This window comes from Lathyrus oleraceus, chromosome 5 (genome assembly GCF_024323335.1).
Source record: "Lathyrus oleraceus cultivar Zhongwan6 chromosome 5, CAAS_Psat_ZW6_1.0, whole genome shotgun sequence".
Lineage (NCBI taxonomy): Eukaryota > Viridiplantae > Streptophyta > Magnoliopsida > Fabales > Fabaceae > Lathyrus > Lathyrus oleraceus.
The window spans coordinates 112,032,861-112,038,860 of record NC_066583.1 but is presented as its reverse complement, the minus strand read 5'-3'; the positions used below and the strand labels follow the sequence as shown (position 1 = coordinate 112,038,860).

Here is a 6,000-nt window from a genome sequence, read left to right as displayed (position 1 = left end):
CCAAACCTTCATTTATCCGTATTTGTCCAATACGCTGACACTGTTAAAGCTAATGGTGTCACTTCAGAGGCAATTCGACTTCATCTCTTTCCTTTCTCGTTAAGAGATAAAGCTAGAAGATGGCTTCGGTCTCTTCCTTCCAACTCAGACACCACATGGAATGAGTTGAAGAAAGTCTTTCTTGCCCGATATTTTCCTCCAAGCAAAACAGCTATGTTAAGAGCCCAGATAAATGGATTTAAGCAGAAAGATAACGAGTCTCTTTTCGAAGCATGGGAAAGATACAAGGACATGATGAGACTTTGCCCACACCATGGTTTAGAGGACTAGTTAGTAATTCACACCTTCTATAATGGTCTCTTGTACAACACAAGGTTAACAATAGACGCCGCCGCCGGTGGTGCGCTTATGGATAAACCTTACGCCGACGCTTATCAACTTATCGAGAGCATGGCCCAAAATCATTATCAGTGGGGAAGCGATCGAACAATGATAGAGAAACCTCAAACAAAAGAGGGCATGTACGAGATAAGTAGCCTTGATCATGTTAATGCAAAAGTGGATGCTCTTGCCCAGAAAATTGAAAGTTTAAATGTATCACCTCCAGCCACCGTGGTTGCCGTAACTCAAAATTGCGAAGTCTGTGGAATTCAAGGTCACATGCCTACAGATTGTCAACTCCTAACAGGAATTCAAACAGAGCAGGTGAACTATGCTCAAGGAAATCCTTACTCGCATACCTATAACTCAAACTGGAAGAACCATCCTAATTTTTCATATAAAAGTAACAACGCTTTATACGCACCAGGACAAGCTCCCAGTCAAGCCCCATCTATACCTCCTGGATATCAAAAGCCGACCCCATCTACACCTAACAATAACGTTCCTAGGAAATCCAATTTGGAAATCATGATGGAGAACTTCATAGCTTCTCAACAGCAAACCAATAAAGAGTTCTTAAACCAGAATGTACACACTAGCGAACAGATTAAACAACTAGCAAGTAAAGTGGATGCCCTGGCTACCCATAACAAAATGCTGGAAACACAAATCTCGCAAGTAGCTTAACAACAAGCGCCTACTGCTGCCCCAACTGGTACCTTTCCTGGACAGCCCCAACCTAATCCGAAAGGCCACGCTCATGCAATTATATTAAGAAGTGGAACAGAGGTAGAAGGACCATCTGACCCAAGGATTGAGAACCAAAACTCTATAAAGTCAACTGAGGAAGAAGGTAAACCTAAGGAAAAGGAAGAGTGTAATAAAGAAACCGTAGAAAAAAAGGAACCTTGTGTACCTCTGCCACCTTACAAACCACCTATCCCTTATCCTCAAAGGCTAATTAAAACCAAAGACGCGGGCCAATTTAAAAAATTTGTTGACCTACTGAAACAATTAAACGTCACCATTCCTTTTACAAAAGCTATTACACAGATGCCTTCATATGCTAAGTTCTTAAAAGAAATTTTATCTAATAAAAGGAAACTTGAAGATAGCGAAACCGTTACACTCACTGCAGAGTGTAGCGCAATAATCCAAAATATGCCTCCTAAACTTAAAGATCCTGGTAGTTTTTCTATACCCTGTCATATAGGAAAATTTGTCATAGATAAAGCTTTATGCGATTTAGGAGCCGGTATCAGTGTTATGCCCTTATTCATATGCAAGAAACTTGAAATGGGAGAATTAAGACCAACTAAAATGTCTGTGCAATTAGCAGATCGTTCCGTTAGATATCCCGTAGGAATTCTTGAAAACGTTCCCGTGCGCATAGGTCAATTCTACATTCCCACCAATTTTATAATTATGGACATAAGAGAAGATGAAGTTACCCCCATTATATTGGGAATACCCTTCTTAGTGTCGCATTACGCGAAAAACCGGCGGGAAACGAAGAACAACAGAGCCGCCACCGTGCGTTATTTATCCCAAAAGAGGGAAAGGAAACGCTCGAAGTAAACCTGGAAAAGACGTGGTCTCGCGACCAAAGAGAATGGGATCGGGAGTCGGTTATGCGAAGGGAAGGTATTAGCACCCCTACGCATCCGTCGTACTCGACGGGATCCACGCACAATAGGAAGGAAAATGGTTGCTAAAACACTGCTCAAATAAACATCTACACAGGCTGAAAGAGACACAAGGAAACAAACGAGACTGACTCGGCAGGACATCGTATCCTGGGCCTACTTAGTCTATTAGGCATAGACATCAGAGTCAAAGTAGTTCGGACTGGGGAAACGACACATGCTCGCTAGGATGTCGCGTCCTATGCATACATATCTCCTTTGGACGAAGGAGAATCAGAGCATTCGTAGCTCGGCTAACACGCACGCAAACAACTACAGGCAAAGGCAAACGTGGAGCCTGAATGCCAACCACTGGACTTACATCAGCATCCGAACCAAAACACACTCAAAAGGGCAAACATGGAGCCCGACAACCAATTGATGGAATTATGTCAGCATCAGAACCCAAAACACACACTAAAGGAACCCGAATGCCACTCGATGGACTTACATCAGCTTCCAAGCACACAACAAAACACAGGATGTGGAATGCCACTCGCTGGGCTTACATCCATCTCCTACACACGCAAGGAGAAAAAGGGTCTCGATTGCAACTAGGGCAAGAGAAAGGGAAAGTCTCAATCGCAACGAGGGCGAGAGAAAAGCATTAGTGTTAGTCGTTAGTCAAACTCGACAAGACATCGCATCTCGTGCCTACGTATCTCATCTGGACATGAGAATCAGAGTTGCCGTAGTTCGGCTAAACTATTCCTGTTGGTTTGTGTTTTTTAAGTGGACAACGTCACTACGCAATCTACCTGATGCTCGACCTTTGGAGACTTACTCACCTGTAGTAGAAGGAGTTGACGTATCCTTAAGAGGGGATAATGTTTGTTTGTGTTTTAGGAAAGCTCAAGCAAGAAAGGAAGTCCTATACGAAGGAACCGTGCTACCTTAATTGACATGCAAACGAGACTACGCGGAGTCTAGCAAACCTAGGGGATACAATCACACCACACAAACATATACAGCATGAAATAAACACACCAACAAGGGGCTCAAACATCAGGGCTAGGCTTTAGTCGAGGGGTCATATCAACCTCAACAAACAAGCCTCTGTATCGGGGTCAAGTTAGCTCTTAACCTTGCCATTGAGGGGCTAAGGTGAAGCTAGATGAAAGGTGATGAGGGGTGTGCCTCATTGCTTCTATCTCAAGTCAGAGAGAGCATCAGACAAGGGAGCGTGGGTCCAGAATGGGGGGACCCTTCTACACTCAGGACATAGACTCGACTGTACAATGTACAAGATCTTGGGTTGGGATCTCAATGCTACAACCATGTAATGGGAGCAAGGAGAAGACTCACAGAATAGTGGGGGATAGATTGCTTATCCCTACCTTCCACCAATTGCCTCAAATGAGGACTTTTCCTGCTTGGGACAAATATAAACATACACAAGCATTGCCTCTTAAGGAGGACTTCAGACAGTGTGCCCGGCCCGGTAACAGCCGGGTCTCCAGACTACATGAAGTCAGAAACGTCATACCTCAATGCCAATTGCTTATAAGCAAAGCAATGCAAGTTCTTAAGAGAACTGAGCAACTAAGTGTACCTGTGAAAAAATCTAAAACAATCAGCTACTGTATAGACAAACAACCAACAGTCAATATTAAACAGACAGACAAAGCATCATCAGACAATGAGCAAGGCACAAGCACAAGTGAATCCCCCATTAAGGCCTACAAAACACACAATTGTTAGCCAACAACAACAAATGGTTAAGCTCAAATGAAGGAGCATCATCCCTCATGGAGATGTATTCTTGAACCTGAAATCACAATTCAAATGATAAGTCCAAACCACTAGGTCGAAGCCCAGGGTCAAAAGAGGATAAAAAATCCAAAACAGAAGCTCAAACTCCACATGAAGCTCATTTAATCAAATACTAACATGTCCTAAAATTAAGGGAGCATGCAAAATTGAATTATTTCTAAGCCTAGGGGTAGACTGGTCATTTCACAGTTAGGGAGTAATATTGAATTAAATTTCTATTTACAAAATTCTAATCAAAAGTCAATTAAAGTCTAAGCTAGATTTAAGATTCTAAAAAATCCAAGAGATTACCTAATATTTCTTTTTAATATTCTAAGCTAGTATCCTAATTAACTTTTTCTAATTATTAACAGTAACTAAACTATTAACCTATTAATCACACCTACTTATTTCTAAAAACTCTATTGGACTATGCTAAACATTATGTTAAATCAACAAATTCTAATTCTAATTTGACAAATAATTGAAATAGTTTCTAAATTCTAAAATTAATCTCTAAATCAACATAACATCCTAGCTCTAAAATTAATTCAACATTTCCAATCAAATTCACTAATTCTAAAATCAGTTTTTAATATTTCTAATTAATCTAATTCTAGACCTAACCTCTAATTTAATCCAAAAACTCCTAATATCTTCTAAGTAAATCCTAATGCTAAAATTAATTGCTAATTTGATTAATTCTAATTGGATTCTACCTAAACTAATAAAACTAACAATAATAAAAAACGTGGGCCTTGTAATTGGGGGAAACAGGTCCAAACGGGGGGTGCAGGCCCATTCGCAGGGGTGCAAGGTGAGGTTATTGGGTTGGGCCGAAGCCGGGCCCATACTGAGCAAGGCAATGGAATGAGAGAGCAAGTTCAGTCTCTCACGGTTCTAGTGCATATCAAAGCTGGCTCCAAACGTGATTCTCCCAAAAGCACTTCCTAGAAGCGCTTCTCTCCTCTCACCGGCGTTGACATTAACGCCTCCAAATCCCCCGTTCACACGAACTCAGACAAAACTCTCCCGGAGCTAAACAAATCTCGAAACGTCGAAACCGAATCCTAATACGCAAGCTCATGAACTAAACGGCGATGGAGAAAAGTCACATACCGTAATGGCTTTCGCAACGTTCACCGACGAGAAGCGGACCGAGAGCTTTCAGATCTACTTCTCCTGTTCTTCTTCTACTTCAATCTTCCTCGCCGTTCTCTGGTGCCTTGAATCGCGGCGTTCATGTATCTTGAATCGTAATCGTGGAAGGTGCGGTTCGATCGTTGGATTCGAGAGGATTCACTGAGGCAAGGGACACCACGGATTGGGAACGGAATCAAAGTCCAGCAAGAACAACCAACGAATTCGCCGGCAAAGACGACCGACGCAACGACGATGTTAGTGGAAGCTCGTCTCAGGTATTTTCTTGGTGCTCTCTCTCTTTCTTCGCCTTATCTTCTTTCCGTAGTCGCGATTGTGTGATTATTCATTTTGTGAATTCCTGCAGAATCGGCTAAACCGAGAGCGAGGAGGGAGAGCGTACTCGTGGCGCAATGGAAATCATGATCGAAGCCGCGGTTTCACTGTCTCGTGTATTTACCTACTTCTGTTGCAAGTTCTTGGATGAGGTTTATGAATGATGCTTAGAAACTCCTTCTGTTACCAATTCTTCATCCTCTTCTGAGATTTTGAAATCTCATTGTTCTCGTGTAAATCACTGTGGAAGGTTGAATAACGGTTTTGGAAGTTTGTTGCGGATTGTTGGAATGTGGTGAAGGATTGAGGTTGAAGAAATGGCAGAGGATTGAAGGTTGGTGCGGTGTGGTGGTTGATTGATGATGGTTGAAATTGAAGAAGATTATGTTTTTTGGAATTTGGAGTTTGGTGAAGGTTTTGATGAAGAAGTTGGGTGGTGAATGAGAGTGTGGTTGAAGGTTTGTTACAGGTTGAAGAAGAATCTGGAAAAGTTTGTTAGAGGTTGAAGGAGAAGCTGGAAAAGTTTGTTAGAGGTTGAAGGAGAAGCTGGAAAAGTTTGTTAGAGGTTGAAGGATTGAGGGCAAACACGATTCTGGAATGAGAGGGAAAATTTTTCTGAAAAAATGATTGGCAAATGATTGCAGCTTATATAGCAGGATCTAAGGGGCAAATTGGAGAATTAAATCTAAAAAAAATGGCTCAATCT

At 41.8% G+C, this 6,000-nt stretch overlaps 1 long non-coding RNA gene and 1 other non-coding gene across 3 annotated transcripts; one reads left to right on the top strand and one right to left on the bottom strand.

Annotated features, from left to right (window-relative positions):
• Positions 1 to 213: 213 nt before the first annotated feature.
• Positions 214 to 320, bottom strand: LOC127088427 (small nucleolar RNA R71). The gene has a single exon (XR_007790264.1). It is a non-coding gene; the product is annotated as a small nucleolar RNA R71 (small nucleolar RNA).
• A 3,993-nt stretch (positions 321 to 4,313) lies between these two features.
• Positions 4,314 to 5,973, top strand: LOC127088094 (uncharacterized). 2 transcript variants are annotated; one of them, XR_007790119.1, is made up of 3 exons: positions 4,314 to 5,236; positions 5,326 to 5,827; positions 5,860 to 5,965. It is a non-coding gene; the product is annotated as an uncharacterized LOC127088094 (long non-coding RNA). The 2 variants fall into 2 exon arrangements; XR_007790120.1 differs by having other exon boundaries at positions 4,329 to 5,236; positions 5,326 to 5,795; positions 5,860 to 5,973.
• Positions 5,974 to 6,000: the final 27 nt, after the last annotated feature.